The 17,466-nt window shown below is 38.5% G+C and overlaps 1 long non-coding RNA gene across 1 annotated transcript in view; it reads left to right on the plus strand.

Moving 5' to 3' along the window:
* The window catches only part of LOC141585618 (uncharacterized), a 183,739-nt gene that overhangs the window by 5,428 nt on the left and 160,845 nt on the right, over positions 1-17,466 (plus strand). Inside the window, exon 2 of the long non-coding RNA XR_012519195.1 lies at positions 16,721-16,791. This is a non-coding gene — a long non-coding RNA (uncharacterized LOC141585618). The remainder of the gene's footprint in view (positions 1-16,720; positions 16,792-17,466) is intronic.

The raw sequence follows: 17,466 nt of genomic DNA on the forward strand, positions 1-17,466 counted from the left end.
TCATTCAATCTTTCTTACACTTAGTCTCTTCAATTACCGTATGGAATCAGCTGCATGTACTGTTTTGATAAGTATTTATCATATACTCAGTTTCTGTCCATGTATTAACTCATTTTATCCTGACATAACCCTCCAAGGAGAGATGTAATCAGCATCCTGCTTTATGAACGAAGAGAGGAGAGGGCAAAAATTATGCCTAAGGTCACAGACCCATAGTAAGGGAAGACTTGGAATTCACTCATGTGTGTGATGGCTCAGGAGTCCTTGCTTTTAACTACCTGTGATAATGCCTTCCAAACTATAGGATTATTGTGAAAAATAAAGAAATCACTTCTTTTGTATCCCTAGTAGTTTAGAACTTGTCTCTGAGACAGTGTGTAGTCAGTGCCATTTTTCTTTGATTTAGAAACTCAGGTCTATAATCACTGTTTCATCTGCCTCGTTTCACTCCAACATTGAGACTTATGGTATTTTGTTGCTTTTGTAGAAAGCTTAGTTGGTTATTCTGTAAGATTATGTTATCCTAAACCCATAACCTTCAAAGTTCACATTAAATATCATACACAAATATGTGATTATGTATGAATATGTGTAAATCTTGTCTAAGATGAGGTTAAAGCTTGTCACAAGTAAGTATCATCAAGAATGAAGAAGGAATAAGTGGCCGGGCGCGGTGGCTCAAGCCTGTAATCCCAGCACTTTGGGAGGCCGAGGCGGGTGGATCACGAGGTCGAGAGATCGAGACCAACCTGGTCAACATGGTGAAACCCCGTCTCTACTAAAAATACAAAAAATTAGCTGGGCATGGTGGCGCGTGCCTATAATCCCAGCTACTCAGGAGGCTGAGGCAGGAGAATTGCCTGAACCCAGGAGGTGAAGGTAGCGGTGAGCCGAGATCATGCCATTGCACTCCAGCCTGGGTAACAAGTTTTTTTGAAACTCTGTCTCAAAAAAAAAAAAAAAAAAAAAAGAAAAGAAAAAAAGAAAGAATGAAGAAGGAACAGTCATGAAGGGATGGAGTAAGGAGTGTATTGTACTGAACACCTATTAACCTCCATTGGAAAGCCACTAGTTTTCAAGAAACAGAAGAGACCCAGAACCAGACAAGGAGACACATACAGGGGAGACAGTCCAGTGGCAGGAAACTGGGCAGGAGGACTTCCTTAGCTACAGAAATGGTCCAGTGGCGGTGGATTTGGCAGGAAAACTGCAACCAGTTGCAAAGAGCATGAAGTTTATGCAGCATTTTCACACTCTGCTTAATGACCTCCACCTGGCAATCTTTAACCCAAAACTCAGGCTCTCAATCCCCTGTACTGCCTGTGTTCCATGGAACTGGGGCTCAGATGTTTCTTATAGAAAAGGAACGAACCTCCCAGTTGGCCACACGGGATTCCCCAGCTCCAAACACACATTCGGATCCATCTGCCATATAAAACAAGGTCATTCCAAGGGTATGTGTAAGTTATTGCGGCCAGGGGCATTTACCCTACAGAGTGGAGATGAACTCTAAATCTGTGTTCAGAACTCACTCTAGCTCTCCTAATCATTTCTCCCCTTCCCTTTGTTCCTGATCCTTACAGCTGCCTCCAAGAACTATCCAAAGTTTAAGACAAAGAGGAAGCAAGAATACAAATTAGACTCCAATTAAAATTCTGTGTGGGGCACGGTGGCTCGTGCCTGTAATCTCTGCACTTTGTTGGGGCTGAGGTGGGCAGATTTCTTGAGCTCAGGAGTTTGAGACCAGTCTGGGAAACATGGGAAAACCGTGTCTCTACAAAATAATAATAATAATAATACAAAACTTAGCCAGGTGTGGTGGCATGTGCCTGTAGTCCCAGGTACTCTGGAGGCTTAGGTGGGAGAATCACCTGGGCATGGGAGGCTGAGGTTGAAGTGAGCTGAGATTGTGCCACTGCACACCAGCCTGGGCAATAGACTGAGATTCTGTTTAAATAATAATATAATAATAATAATAATAATAATAATAATAATTCTCACCGTAGGATACTTTAGTTCACTAAAAATGTGGCAAAATAAATGTTGGTCTTTAGAGTGATGTTCTACCTTACAGTCAGCAACTTCCGTCCTGTATGCATAGAGCAGTGGTACTCAGAGTGTGGACTCTAGTTCCCACAGCATCAGCATCACTTGAGAACTTGTGATAAATGTAAATTCTTGGCCTCATCCCAGACCTACTGAATCAGAAACTCTGGAGGAGAGCCCAACAATCTGTTTTAACAAGTCCTCCAGTTGACGCTAACTCATGCTCAAGTCTGACAATCATTGGCTAAAGTTGTGTAGGTGGGGGCAGTTCAAAAACTATAGCTGCAAGCTAAAAGCAACCCACCACATTTTTGTTTTGTTTTGTTTTGTTTGGGTTTTTTTTGAGATGGAGTCTCACTCTGTAACCCAGGCTGGAGTGCAGTGGCGCGATCTCGGCTTACTACAACCTCCATCCTCCATCTCCCGGGTTCCAGCAATTCTCCTGTCTCAGCCACTCAAGTAGCTGGGATTATAGGTGTGTGCCATGACATCCAGCTAATTTTTGTATTTTTTGTAGAGATGGGGTTTCACCATGTTGGCCGGGCTGGTGTCGAATTCCTGACCTCAGTACCACTGTTTTTATAAATAAACTTGTGTTGATAAACAGCCACATCTATTTATTTACTTATTGCCTATGGCTGCCTTTGTGTTATAATGGCAGCAGAGACTGTACGACCCCACAAAACCAAAAGTATTTGTTATCTCTAGCTTTTGTGCAGAAAAATTTTCTGACTCCTGGCTTAGAGAACTATGGGAACAGAGGGTTCCAAGGCAAGTACTTAGAAGTGCCTCTGCCACCTATATGCTTTGTGACCTTGGAAAATTTCCTTCTGATCTTGACTTTAGCCCTCCAAATGGGGCAAGAATAACTGTATCCACCTTTTAAGTTGTGATGATGAATTAGCATACGCAAAGCCATGAGTAGAATTACTAGTACTTAACAAACAACATGCGGGAATTTTTATTACTGTAACAATACTAGATAAAATTTACTGTTAGCTTATATTTGAACCTGAACAAAAGTAGAAAAAATGCTTGATTTATCAACTAAACTCATCGGTTTGGTGAAGGACAAAGAAAATGTTTAATCCTATAATCTTTCATTAGAAAACACAGTTTTCAAGGTAGTGAATTTATTTAGGTTTACACTTCAGTTTTGAAACACATTTATATATTTCATGTCTTAAGTCTTGAGTACAGCAAACTAATAAGCAAAAATGTCCATTCATCTGTCAATACTTTTATTTTTTATTTCTTTTGAGATGGAGTCTCGCTCTGTTCTCTAGGTTAGCGTGCAGTGGGGTGATCTCGGCTCACTGCAACCTCTGCCTCCCTAGTTCAAGTGATTATCCTGACTCAGCCTCTCAAGTAGATGGGACTACAGGCATGCAGCACCATACCCAGCTAATTTTTGTATTTTTTTTTTTTTAAGAAGAAATGAGATTTCACTGTGTTGACCAGGCTGGTTTCGGTTTCTTGACCTCAATTGATCTTCCTGCCTCGGCCTCCCAAAGTGCTGGGATTATAGGCATGAGCCACCACTCCCAGCCAATCTGTCAATACTTTATAATTTAAGAATTCTTAGTTGATGCTTTTATTTATTTTGGCTACAAATATGGAGAAAAATACTTGGGGAATTAAAGTGCAATTTGCACTTGACAGGTTTTTTTTTCTCCCCCTTACTATGGACATTTGAGTTTGGACTTCTGTGAATAAGAAAGAATAAGAAATGACATTCATATCAGATTGTTTATATACATTATATTATATGTTTTGGTATAAATATACATGAGATACATTTATTTTTGTGAACTGAAATATGAAGTTGAACCTATATAACTCATGTTTAATTTCTGTCACTTTACCTAGAGATTTGAAACAATGATATTCTATTACTCTTTATTCTACGGGTTGACTAGGCTAAGCTAGCAGTTTTCTATCTCATAGGGATTAGCTGAAGTCACCCATTTCATTGCATTCAGCCTGGAGCTTTGCTGGGAAGCTAAGACTTCTGACATTTCCCTCTCTTCCAGGGCCTCCCTCCACAACTCCCATCATTCAGTAGTCAAACTGAACTTCTTTTGGTACAGCAGTCGACTTCCAAGATGGAACCTTCTAAGAGGATACTCAGTGTGAACACTTACTAAGCTTCTGTTTGTATCAGGCTTGCTAAAAGCCAGGCTTGCTTGGCCAAAGCAAGTCCCAAGCCCAAGCCTAGTGTCAAGGTTCAAGGAGCATGTATATACAAGGGCATGGATACCAGGAAGCTTGCTTGTTGGGGGTGTAAGTGCACCAGTCAGCCACTAGCAATAACTTATGAATAGTAAGAATTTGGTGATTCTGGAAGACCCATTGATTGACTAAACTGCATCCAGCTTGGTGGGTGTTGGAGAAGGGCTACGCACCCTAATGTTTTTATTTCAGCATGTGCTTGAAACTGATTACAGAAGACAAATATGTTTCTGAATGTTTGTTTAAGGCCCTATGTTTTGAATAACTAAAGCACAGAAGGCAGACATTCTATTTCCCATTATCTTATATCCCGTTTTAGGGATTTTGAGCACAAAGTGCAGGACAGATGTTTTGGATTAGCTTATACAAGGCAGTCAGAGTTTGGAGTACAGTTGTATAATACACAAATTTATGCCAGCTTTTTCTGAGATGAGTCAAAAGCCAGACTTCAGTAATGAGAAACCAAGGTGGCATTTGGTTGGTATTATTGATACAGCTAAAAAAAAAAAAAAAGCCTCCCACCCAAACCACCTGGCAATAAACAGGATCATAACTATAATCAAATGCTACAGTGACAGCCAATTTTTAATCCATGGGCAAAACTCCTCATTTCTCATCATTTGTGCTAAGTATTTTAGGAGGTTTACCCTTTATTTCCCCTCAAATGATACTAGATTCTATTAAAGTTATATATAGTTCAAAGTAATAAAAATAATAAGAAAATAGAAAGGTAACTAGGAAAATGGCCAAATCTCTTAAAAAGAGCCAATTAATTTGAATGAGTTAGGTATCGTTATAATGCCTTCTGGAAAACTGTACTGAAGTAGTAGCTTCAGTTGGGTTTCTTGAGGGAATCTGCTCAGATATCCATGAGTAAGAAAGGCTCTACTCTTCCAGGGAAGAGCATACTTTTTGAATTAATAGAGAACTTCATGAGCAAGTACATGCCAGCCTGAATAGCTGAAGAAAGCCGGGTGATCAGTGAAATGATTGACATTCCAGATCATTCTCTCTTCTGTGAAACCTTGATATGCTTTCTATAGAGCATGAATCAGTTCTTAGAATTCATGATACTATATGCTTTGGAGATAACAATAAATTCAAGTGGATATTTATAAATTATGGTGACACGATTGCATTTGTGAAGACAGAATATATATATCACGTGATAGATGCAATTTATTTGCTCACTCAAGGAGCATTTTGGGGTACCTATTGTGTGCTCATCCTTGTCACTTTGAAAATTTCCCCTTCTTACAGAATAACAGGGGAGGGCTTTTGGGATTAGGGAGAGGGGTTAGCGTCAGGGGAGAAGAAAATGTCTGTGAATGTCTGAATTGTGTCTCAAATTTGGAAACATTATCATTTGTTCCATAGCTTACATTAGATTCTCAAAGGAATTCAATGGCCCCCAAAATGTTAAAAACAGTAGAGCATTAGAGATGGAAGTAATCATGACTTTTTGTCCTATGGCTCATTATATAGACTAACGCCCTCATTTCACAACTAGGAAAATCCAAGCCCAGAAATGGACATGAATGTTTTTTTCCAAAATCACTGATCTGTCTACTGATAGAGCTCCATTTAAATTTCACTGAGTTTCACTTACCTCTTGGGTGGTTCTACTTGAAATGATAACCATAGTTTATCCAAATGTCATATTGATAGGAACATCCTAAAACACAGAATGGAATTGCAGTTCTATAGCAACAAAATGTTGCTATCCTAGCAGAAAATAAACTTTTCCCCATGGTTTTCTTATTCTCTACCCCATCATTCCCAGGCAAAGAACAGGGGTGGGAGACAGGACTCCTTGCATGGCTAAAGGCCATGGAAACTTGAGAGAATGGCTTCAGCAAACTAACATTCTAGGAATCTTAGACGTGTGAAGAAATTCTACCCACTGATCTCAATGAAATGGCAGCTGAGAGTGAGACTGGGTCTTCTCATTTAAGTTCCTCTTTCCTGGCATAGTGCATTGTGTTTTGTTGATTAAAAAATGATTCATAATACAGTATTAGTATAGTTAGTAGACACTGAACATATTAAGTCAGTGAATTCAGAGAGATACTGCAGAACCTCAGGAGAAACAGACAAGATGTGAGGAAGGAAACTGCAGACTGTATACATCCCTAGAACCACGAAAGAGTCCAATGAATTAGAAGATACAGTTGTGGCTAAACTGCCAGGACCCGTTCCCATTGACATAGCTACAGGGCCTCTCCTCATATGAAAGAAGTTTTACAAAAGGTCAAAAGGCCATACGTAAATTAAACCATAGTTATGGATGGAGCAGCATACTAGCTTCACCAGGAGTTTGAGTTTAGGAAGGAGTTTGGGAGAGTTCTTTGCACTTGACAGGGAGAGATCTACTTGACTTATCAACAAAAGAACTTGTATTAATTCTGCATACACTGGAAATTCTTGGGGACCGCACATATTTTTCCTTCACTGCTGATATGACCCTGGTGAGTGTAAGAAACCAAGTGTTCATCTACCTGGCCTCTTCTTTCTGCCTTGGTCATCATCACAAGGTGAGAAGGTACCCAGATGAGAAAACTGTAGGCTCCTACTTCTCATGTGATGGCTTTTTTAGACTGGCTTCATTAATTTATGTGAATTGTCTGGTTTGTTTTTGTCTCTTGTAGCCAACTGAGATGGAAAACTCTTTCAATACTGTTAGTAAATTGACTGTGAGATCCATAAAGACCTATGCATTTAGGATATTTCTCTCGAAACATTCAACTTCTCTAGTCAGAGGTCCAACCCCACCCATTTGAACTCTTTTTCAGCCTAATGGGCGGCACAGTGTAAACAGAGGGGCTCACTTCCAGATTCTGTTCACCTCACTGTGAGACTACAGCAAGTTCAGTCATTATCTCCAGGTTTCTGTGTTTTCACCACATAGGAAGAGGGATTTTAAAACTCCATGCTAATTAATGCTTTGAGAACTCTGACTACAAAGCTGCTTCATGGGTGTAAAATATTAATCCTGTTGGCACAGTCTTCTTTTACCTTTGCCAACACCAAGACTTTTTAGAGCACCAAACTCAGGAGACTTCTTTTTTCTTTCTTTTATTTTAAAAAACTTTTTATTTCCATAGGTTTTTGGGGAACAGGTGCTCTTTGTTTACATGCGTAAATTCTTTAGTGGTGATTTGTGAGATTTTGGTGTACCCATCTCCTGAACAGCATACATTGAACCCAATTTGTAGTCTTTTATACCTCCCCGCCTTCTTAACCTTTCCTCCGGAATCCCCAAAGTCCATTGTGTCATTCGTATGCCTTTGCATCCTCATAGCTTAGCTCCCACTTATGAGTGAGAACATGATGCTTGCTTTTGCGTTTATACACAGGAGACTTCTTTTGAGGAACAAGAAGGTTAACCTGTAACTGCATTTTCTAGACCACATTGCTTCAGGAAATTTGTCCCAGGAAGATTCCTGTAGGGCAGTGTAATTAGCCCTAAGTTAGAACAGTGGCAGAAAAACTGGGGCCAAACTCTGTCTTAGGCTATCATGTTTATCTGACAAACTATAAACTCCATAAAAAATGGGGCTACCCAATGATAAAGTCATGTTTGTGTACCTGTCAACTTCATTGACCTTCCACATAGGCGAGCAAGGAACTGTTTTTTTCTAAAATACTAGTCGGATTCTGCTACTCTCTTGCTTACAACTCTCTGAGAAACCTGTGTTTCCTAGAAAAATGCCCAGCTTTCTTAGAATGAAGTCCAGAGCTTCTCTCTTTCCTACAGTAATCCATTTTTCTAGCTTCCTTTCACCCTCTGTGGTGTCTTTTCTCCAGCCATAACTGAACAAAATCTTTCTGACATTGCTACCTCTTTTCACACCTCGTACTTGTTTCTTCAACTGGGATAGTTGATGATCTGTTACCATCTCACAAGTGTTTCCTTCCTTTAGAAATTTGTCCTGGCCAGAGTTATTTGTTCTTTATTTGTGATTCCTCTAGTCCTTTGTAAATGTCTTGTTGTGGGTTTCTCTTACTACTGATGTTTGAGCTTTTCAGGAATCAAGATTAGTTGTGGCTGCATTCCCACAACTGGCATAGTGCCTAGGACAGAGTGAGTGATGAGTTGTGATGAGGAAGTACCTGGACGGCTACAGGTAGGCCTTGGATAGCACTGACAGTAAGGGTGTTCCACAGATCTCACCCTTTCCCTGAGTGGGAGAAATGCAGGTCAAATTTTTTATTTTTATAATGTAGAAAGACAGAGAGAATCTCTTTTACTACAACAACTATAGTTTCAGTGTTATTCTTATTCCATAGCATCAACTCCTTTACAGAAAAAAGACTGATGACACCCTTTGCCATTTAAAAATTCTCACCACATATTGAACAACCCCAAAAGAATACTCATTTGCATTGACTCAGAGAGTGCCAAAGACTGATACCAAAGCTTTTTATGTTGAAAGGCAACAGAGGGTAGTGGCTGAGATCATGGGTTGAGTTGAAATCTCAGTTTTGCCACCTACTAGTGTGTGACCTAGGGGAAGTAGCATAATTTCTTTCTGCCCATGAGCCCCTTCTGCCCACATATTAAAAATGAGGATTATAATTGTACATGCCTCATAGGTACCGTGAGACTAGGAATAAATCTGTTAATATTGGAAACTTAAAACAATATCTGGCACAACACCTTAAAAAACAATGCAAAGTACTTGTCAAAAGGCTATTTTGTGGAAGATATATCTAACTTTGAGTTTTTCTTTTTCCATTTGCTAGCAGCGTAATTCTAAATTGTAAATGTTTATTGTCCTTAAACCTTAGTTTTCCTTCTCGGTAAGTTGGAGCTAATAATTATGCTTGCCTCAATCTTTATCCATTAAGTGGGATATTGCACTCAAAGCATTTAGCATAGTAAGTGTTCAACAAATTCTACTTATTGCCAATATTCCACGAGATAGGCTGTCAACAAATATTTGGGACTAAATCTTAATTGATGAAACCTCAATTTCATCATCCTAATGATAAAACCTCTTTTGCCATTAACTTGTTAATAATGTTTTTAATAACAAGTGAGAAAACTTTCAGTTTATTTATTTCTCCTTTTCCTTATTGTTATAAGTGTTGAGAAAAAAGAAGTCTCTTGTATCAACAAATTGCCTGCAAATCTAGAGTCACAGAATGCTATGCCTATGGAATTTTAGAACAGAAATCTTATCTGTAATAAATTCTATCACAAATTTTAACTATTTTAATCAATGGTTCTCAATTAAGGGTGATTGTACTGTCACCCTCTTCCTAGAGAACATTTGACAATGTCTGGAAACAATGTCAAATGGATGGTAGGTGCTACTGTCTTTTAGTGAGCAGAGGCCAGGGATGCTGCTAAATATTCTACAGACCACAGCATAGTTCCCTACAGCAAGAAATAATCCATTCCAGAAAGTCAACAGTGATGATGCTTAAAAAACTACTCTATTTTAGGCTTAAGGAAACTGAAGCTTACAGTGGCTTAAATGACTTGTCTATGGGTTGTAGGATTTGATAACATTATTTCTTGCTCCATTTGGTCTATCATGAGATTCTAAACAATTCCAGCAGGCAGAAGATGGCCTAGTATTTAGACTCCTCTCTCAGCATTCCAAATCCCTCTACTCTTGAGTGTATAGAATCCCTATTTTCTCCACGGATAAGCTTTCATCCTATTGTCTCCCATTGACCAAAACACATATATGTGCACTCAGTTCCATCATGGAAAAGTAATACAGAGAGTTTACCAAGCAAGCAGAGGTAAATTTTTTTCCCTGGATACACCCGTTTCAAGCCAACCAATTCCATTACACAGTTAGCCCATACAGAAGCCTGGGTGAAATAGCAGGCCAAGGAACAGGTCTTTGTTGCTCTAGGACTAGAACCGGACCAAGGTTCGCACAGGTAATAATCATGGCTTTGTGCTCAGTGAGGTCCACAGGCAACGGCAGAAATACTGTGACTACAGAATAAAGAATGAGAATAGAAAAAGGGGCATGACTTGATGAGCAAGCCACACAGATTCACAGGAAGTAGACTTCAGCAGTTCTAGTATCTGTGGTTTTCTTAAATTCTTTTCAGATCTTATTCTGGGAAAAGAAAGTTATCAGGTCAGTAGTGTTAATGTGCTTTGTTTTGTTTTGTTTTTGCTCTGCTCTACATGGGCAAAACATGAGGAGATAGACATTTTCATGATGGACTAGGAATAAAGAAGAAAAAGTGATCCTGAGAAGAAACCCCTGATGCAATTCAGGGAGGGGAACGGATGGGGAATGAAATGAAGAAGATGCATACAGTTTTTCGACACTAAAGAAAATGTCTGAAAATAGTTTGTTCTCCTCTAATATCATTAATGAAACCACATAGTGATGTCACTTCTGATCACGCTAATTTGAGTTGCTGATCTTGCGATAACAAGCTTCCTTTTTGCGCATTCACAGCATGTCTACAGTGGAAAAGACCTTCAGGTTAAATGTGAGTGGGTGGAACTTGTCAAGAAAAATAACTTCACCACCACAACAACAAATGACGGGAGAGACAGAAACTTCTCTGGGAGAGCAGAAGGAAAAAAGCGAAGTCTAAGTATTATTAAACATGTGAAACAAGAGTCATTTAATAGGAAGTAACTCATTCACACAAATGTAACTTTGTGGTCCCTCAGAAGTACGTAAATACTTACCAATCGGTCCACCACAAATTATCTTCAAAATTTCTTGGGAAATGCCTCATTAAAGAGTCTTTAAAAAATAATGTGAGTGTGCATCAGTCAAATAATTTCAAAAAGACGTTAAACACTAGCTCCTGGAGATGTAAATTTTCTTTCCTTCCTTGGTACTACATTTTGCCAGATTCGTTGGGAGTTTTAAATTGAGGCTAAACGTGAACCCTTTGAACCATGCCCATTTTCGTAGGAGAAAGACGTTTCTTGTTTTCAAGAGGAAGGCCTTAAATGGACTGAAGAATAGTGGTTTTGGCATTAAATTGCTCTTCTCAGATGTATTTATTACATGATGAAATTACATGATGTATTATTACTTGCTGAAATAATTCCATAACATAGGACTTGATGAAAAATAATTGGTGAAAAATCTTTCAGAATTCATAGTGCCTAGACTTTGAAAAATATCTTCTAAAAATTGGTATCTCCAAGCCCACCCACTTCGTTGCTATCATTTCTGTCACTTTATCCCTGGTGTTGTAAATCCTCTATCCCTTCCATTAAGAGAGTTGTGCTTTGTTTTGCTTTTTACATAACAGTTTCAATGAAGCATTTAATCAGAAAGATCCATGCGTAAGGTACTTTGAGTTGTGAATTGTTTTATTCTCTACTCTTTCCTGAAGTTTGTCTCCATTGACTGGTGGCCTGTGGAAGATCGTAAATGTCTTTGTTTTGCTTTTAGGGCACTGTGTTTCTTAAAGTTGGAGTTCCTGAACTCTCTAGGTCTCCAGATGTGCTTATTAAGAAATGTGTATTTCTGTGCCTAATCCTAAGCTCACTAAATCAGAAACTCTTGGAAAGAGGGAGCCTGAAATCTACATTTTCATCTCTTTCTTGACTGACTATTGTCTGTGTAGGGGTGAATGTTAAAGATTTAAAGGCAGAAGAGACTAATATGCATCTTACAAACAGAGAAGGAGAGAAACGATAGGGAGGTAGCATAAGGAGACATTCTGGAAAATAGATTTTTTGAGGAAGAAAAAGATTCTACTGCAAAATTAGTTTTATAAAGACAAGTTAGTTATATATTTTATCCTTTATCCATGCTCTTTATTTAGCTAATTCATCTTTCTTTTCTCTGATTTCACTTTTTTCATTTAGTCTGTTTTAACACCTTTGTTAAAAGAAGGGAAACAGAGGAAAAATAGGTGAAACTTAGGAATGTAATATCTTTTTAAAAGCAATTTAACTTTCTCAGCTAGGCGTGGTGGCTCACGCCTATAATCCCAGCACTTTGGGAGGCCAAGGCAGGTGGATCACCTGAGGACGGGAGTTTGAGACCAGCCTGACCAGCATGGAGAAACCCCATCTCTACTAAAAATACAAAATTGGTGGGGTGTGGTGACACATGCCTGTAGTCCCAGCTATGTGGGAGGCTGAGGCAGGAGAATCGCTTGAACCTGGGAGGCGGAGGTTGCAGCGAGCCGAGGTTGCCATTGCACTCCAGTCTAAGCAGCAAGAGTGAAACTTCGCCAAAATAAAAATATAAATTAAAAAAAAGCAAAGCTATTCAACTTTCTTTAAATGTATCTATCTTGACCTTTTTGACACCATCTGGCATTATTTGATTTGTCATTTGTATATTATCATGTATTGGGAAGTAAAAAAATAACTAGAATTATTTTTCAGACCTCAATGTCATTTACTATATTAAATTTATCTGTTTATTTTAAAGCAGAGCACATAAATGTATAGAACACTTTTTAAACACATGCAAGGTAACATCTATTGTAAAGTGTGCCTTACACTTGCCCTTAATCACTTTTCAGTGATTTTAGTACACTTACTGTTTTCTGTGCCATAATAAGAAATTGTAGGACTTTTTAAAGCCTTTCAATGAATTGAATCCTCTAAGAATTGTTTCTAATAAAAAGGAAAACCTTTCATGTCACCAAATTCCAGTCACAATAGCAATCTTGAATCTGCTTGCCACTTAATTTCCAGCACAAGAAAGCAATAATGTTTTGGGGACCATTTTGTAGACCATGCCTCTGACTTCTGGGCCCTCATTTAATTTCCAGCCTATGAGGATTAACACCTGAAATTATGTTGTTGTTATTTAGTTTAGAATTAGAATTAGTTATTAATTATTTAATTTAGAATTATTGTTATTAATTATTTAGTTTAGAATTATTTGTATTTTCATAATCATCATTAGCAAGATTCAGGGAGTTATTGTTATAATCAGCTGTAATTATAGCTATTTTTATTAACAAGGCAGGGCAGATGATAGGTTTGGCTGAATCTGAGGATCAGTGTGTCTATCACTATGGTCTTTGTGCCAAACTGCACCTGAAAATGGAAGGGACTGCTGGTCTAGTTTGGTTACACTTGTTCAACATCTTGGAAAGACATTAGTAGGGCAGACAGTTCAGGGCCTGGTCCTTCAGTGACTTGAGAAGAGAGACCTTCATGACCGTGAATGTGTTTATTCACTGGAAGGTGAAAAATCAAGAAAGGTTCAGGACGTTCCTTGAAATGTTGGTGGTGGATAGGTAAAAATTCAGGCAGAGATTAAACAAAATTCCAAGGGGGAAAAACACAGTCTACAAAAAATGATAAAAATCTCTTACAGATTATTTTCCATGGAAGTTGTCCACTGCTACTCTAGTCCTCATTGGCCGTCTTTGCAGATGCAAACTTTCCTCTACCCCTCTGCGTGCTGTCTCTTCCAGTTTGAATCAGAAAACTCATTAAGAGCAGTTTTACCATAATTCCCAAGTGATCTCAGAAACACATCTTGGTTCCCCAGGGGCATGGCTCAATGCTGGGAGAAGATGACAGGGGCAGGCTGGAGAGGACATTGTGAGAAGGGAAGCCCACCAAGCTGCGTTTTGGGAGAGGGTTAGTCAGGGCGGGGCTAAAGCAAAGCCAACTTCCAGTCTCTCATCTGGAGCCCTGCTTGCCTTTCTCTAAGCATGAAAACTTCAAAATTTGTTTGGAGTTTGTCCTTTGCCTTTAATAAAATCTATAATGCATTTCTGTCTTCCTAGTAATATTTAGCACAAATAAATGCCCATTTTATTTGAAAAATTTAGAAATGTCAACTACCCTTTCCAATATTGAATGAATACACACGTACTCTCTCTCTCATAAACACACAGACGCACTCACACTCACACAGCCATAATATTTATTTTATCTTCTCTCAAGTGAGACTACATTTATTCTACTCCGTTTTGAGGGGAGGAGGCAGCAAGAGAGAGGGCCTAAAGAGCCTGGTTAGCAGAAGATGATAGAGAGTTGGGGCTGTGGGAGGGGCAAGGAAAAAGACCACTCCTTGCAACAAACACTATGCTGGGTTGATGCACTGGAAGCTTTTTTATTCTCCCCCTTTAAAACAAAAGTAAGGGCCAAGTAACCAATGACAAATGATATGAATTATCAGTATCATGACACTATGTTCTGGCCCCACTCCACTGTGACCTTTGTTACGGCTTTGGTAAGATCACTTTGCCAGTCTGTGCTTTCAGTTTTCTCATCTGTGAAATGTGTTTAATCATATTGACTCGTTTCCCAAGGAAGTAATGTGATATTTAATATTTGTGAAGCACTTTGAGATCTGATGATAAAAGGTGCATTATACTAAGTAGTGTTTGCTTCTTTCCTCCTCTCCTTACCCCCAGCAGATAATCTATACTCCTATCATATGCATATTTTTGCAGAGTTCATGTAAATGACTCCAGGCTGTTTTACTTTTAAAAAATTAATGCTGTGATATTTCTCCAGAACCTGACAAGGCCATAAAAAATAAAAAGAGTAGCAGTGGTATACAATGAAGGGTAAAATCTTGTAAAAATCCATAAGAAAACAGATTACTCTTCTGGGTTTATATGGGGTTATTATAAGCAACAGTGAGGAATAATGATTACAAAAATAAGGAAAAATACATTGACAGTGTCATTTGAAAACAATCGTGTTAAGAGGCTTTTTACACTCATTTTACACAATGTGGGTATCCGAAATAGGTTTTAGAGGATATTAAAAGGATTGCTTTTCAAGGTATTAAGTGTGCAAAGCAAAAGAATGAAAAAGATAGAGAGTTGGCTGATAGAACTCAGCTCAGAGAAATGACCTAGCCATACAATGTAGAGGGAAAGTGTAACAATTACTTCCTCTCTGGGCTTTTAGCAGTTCAAATATCTTTAAACAATACGAAATTTCCTTTTTACATATATTCAGCCTAAAGTATTTCCTTTGTTTTTCCCCTCTTGCAGTTTCTCTGGACATCTGCAAACTCTTGATATTGGAAGTGAACTACATTTCACGGTTATTGATTTGATTGCCAAAAAATGTGAGGAACTATGGTTCCTCGTTTCCCATTCTGAATGGCATCTTTCTGCTTCTCTCTCATCCCACTCCAAACCAGTTCCTCATCTTCCCTTCCGTATTTTAGTTCATATAACTGTCCTTCTCCCAGCTAGCCAGACTTGAAACCACAGCCTTGTCTGACCTTATCATTACGCTACATGTCATACCTAATGTGCCAACAGCGTCCTTAAATGACCACGTGCTTCTCAGAATTTAGTGCAGCCCACATCAATCACCTAAGGATCTTGTACGAATCCAGATTCTGATTCTGGAAGTCTTGGATGGGGCCCAACATTCTGCATTTCTAATAAGCTCCCAAGTTGTGCCCATGTTGCTGGTGCATAAACCATGCAACGTGGGCAGAACCCATGCAATATGACTAGCAAGGCATTAACCTTCATTTTCAGGCAAGACTTTGGCTCTATACTGATATAATTCTCTCTTTAAGGACAATTTCCAGCCCAGGCAGGATAAAACTGATTGTCTTGAGCATAATTCCCTTTGAGTTAACTTTGTGAGAGAAATAAAACAAGAAACATAAGACAAAAACCCCAAACAACTGTTGAGCAAATGGAGCTTCTTCATCAATCATATTCTCTTCTCTGACAGCTGTTTGCATTCCATTCTCTTACACATTGTTGTATGCTCTGTTTTGTCATAATGTATTCCTTCGACCATTTTTTGAGAGTACACTATGTGTGAAACACTAAACTACACTCAAGGAATAAAAAAAAAAATGAAATGGTATGATGTCCCACCATCAACAAGCTTATAACCTTACACAGAAAAGAGCCAAGTAAGCAAAGAAATACAGTGAAGTGTAGTATTTCCCTATGCCTAGACTATTATTCTCACTGTTCTGAGCTCCTTTCTTATCCCAAAAATCCTCATTACCACACACACACTTTGTACTATAGCAACATTAAACTACGTTACTACTATACTCTAATACTCATAATTGTAATCCCTACAAATGTTCAATTATCAATGATCCCATTTCTATGCATTATCAAAAATTATGATATAATAATTGTTTTAATGAAAGGTATTATGGTTTTGAGGCTGGATTGTTTTCAGGTTTATAAGGACTGAGAATTCCCGAAGCAAATGTGACCCTAAATACATGGTACAAAACAAAAAAATTGCTGAGAAAATGTAGTAAGTATAACACTGTAGTAACAGCCCTGGTCATAAAGAAAATTCAAATGCAGGGTGACTAGTGATTGGCTTCCATTCTCTCCATTCCATTCCTGTTCTCAAATGGAGACTCTAGGAGCGGGGCATGGATGGAGGTGGAGGGGAGATTCTTGGGTGGGAGGAAACAGCAGCCAGGAAGCTCCATCTTGGGAAGTACAGAGGCAGAATGTAGTCCTGGAGACTTCTAATTCCTCTTGCCCTATTTTTTTTTTTTTCCAGAGTGGAATGTTGAAATTGGCATTTGGCACTCAGAAGATTCCAGGAATCTGTTGCTCTTCTGAACGTTTCAGGTAACCTTGGGATATAAAAATATACCCATTGATATTTAAGATACCATTAGTTAGCACTAAATGTAACTATAGTAGGAGTAGGACAACTTGGGATCATGTGAACAGACCAGAAACTACAGACTGCAACAAAAATGTGCAGATTGCCAGGTGGTTTCTATAATCTTGCAGCGATGAAATTCCATGTCTTACACACTTAGAGTTTCCTCTGTTTGATTGTAATGAGCTTCTAACCTCTGCTAATGGTATTTCTCTTTCTACCTCATCAGCCCAGGGCTCATTCATTTTATCTTGTTTTATCTATGCTATAATAGAAAACCCAAGGCCTCTCAAACATAACCTTGATCAATACTAATTCCTGATTAAGTCAACCCAATATCCAGCAACAATTAGATAATGTAAATTGTATTTCCTCACTAGTTTATTATAAATTATAATAAAATGTAAAGCACAGTGTTTATAATATGCCAGATATTATCCTAACCATTCTGCATGAATTGACTTTTTGTCCTCATAGCAGCCTCATGAGCCATTTATTACTGTCATTTCCATATTACAAATGAGGAACTTGATGGACAGAGAGGTTAAGCAACTTGCGTGAGGTCACACAGTAGGTAACTGTCAAAGCTAGAATTCAAACATAGACAGTTCAGAGTTCATACTCTTTATTGTATCTGA

The sequence above is a fragment of the Saimiri boliviensis genome, chromosome 9 (assembly GCF_048565385.1).
Source record: "Saimiri boliviensis isolate mSaiBol1 chromosome 9, mSaiBol1.pri, whole genome shotgun sequence".
Taxonomy (NCBI): Eukaryota; Metazoa; Chordata; class Mammalia; order Primates; family Cebidae; genus Saimiri; species Saimiri boliviensis.